The following is a 1,177-nucleotide window of genomic DNA, read 5'->3' on the forward strand; positions in this document are numbered from 1 at the left end:
CCTCGGGTGCTTTTGCCGCCGGGACGGGAGGACAGGCGGGCACCTCTCGGAGTTCCGGATTGGGGGCCGTCCTTGACGTTTACCCCCCAGCCCCGCAGTAGTAGCCGGCCTGGCTGCCCCTGGACACCCCCCTCCCCCCTCCTCCCCACCATCGTGGTGCTCCTTCACTGAGGAGCCTCGCCCGCTCCGCACAGAGGGAGAGAGGATGCGGGGAGGAGGAGGACGTCCACCCCAAGGAGCTTGCTCCCCCCCACACACAGCTGAGCCTAATCATGATGCCGTGGGCAAGAGCATTGCCCCAGAATTCCCAGTGCCCGTCTGGCACGTCCTGGGCCTGGGAAGTGAGTGGGTCACCCGGAGCAGAGGGGAGGGCAGGCTGGGAAAGGCCCAGGAGGCTGGGTGCTGGGGCTGAGGTAGAGAGCAGGCAGAGGGGAGCCACCGGCGCACCCCCGGAGACTTCTGGGGTTCTCAGAGGGATGGCTAGGAGCTAGCCAGGCCCACAGGGAGCCAGGTCTCAGGCAGCAAAGGTGTCTCCCATGCCCAGCAGCCCCAGTGGAATGGAGCACACCGGCTTCCCCAGGGCACCCTTTCTTCAGCCCAGAACTTACCTGAGCTCCGGCCCTGGGCTCCAGGACAGGACAGGCTACCTGAAGCCATCCCAAAGGCATGGAATTATGAGACCTTCCCTTGGGAAGGCACACACTTTCCTAACCTGTTCTTGCTCGCCACCCCGCACCTTCTCATCACCAGACAAGATACACCAAGCAGGGGCTGTTAGCACCACTAGGCTTGGCAGGCAAAGCTACTCTGAAGTCAGGGATCAAAGGGATCCTTTGGCATTTGTGAGATCTTTTCTTTTCCCTTCTTCTTTCCAGGACTGGGGTTTGAACTTAGGTCTCCTTGCTTGCTCAGCTTGCCTGCGCGGCTGGTGGCTCTACCTGTGCCACGCCTACTCCGGTGGAGTCTGCTTAGCATGGGAAACCTGCTTTCAGATCTGAGAATGGGGCTTCACAGAGGCCTACCTCCTGGAAAAGGCTGGCAAGCCCCTGGGAAAGATGTGTGGCTGTTTTTCTTTTCTTCACTGTATAGGAGCGCCTATTAATCTTTTACTGTTCCTGCTCCTTATTGTACTTACCCATGCTCAACGTTCCCCCTTATTCAAGGCTCTTTCTTAAAA

The sequence above is a fragment of the Dipodomys ordii genome, unplaced genomic scaffold (assembly GCF_000151885.1).
Source record: "Dipodomys ordii isolate 6190 unplaced genomic scaffold, Dord_2.0 Scaffold12, whole genome shotgun sequence".
Taxonomy (NCBI): domain Eukaryota; kingdom Metazoa; phylum Chordata; class Mammalia; order Rodentia; family Heteromyidae; genus Dipodomys; species Dipodomys ordii.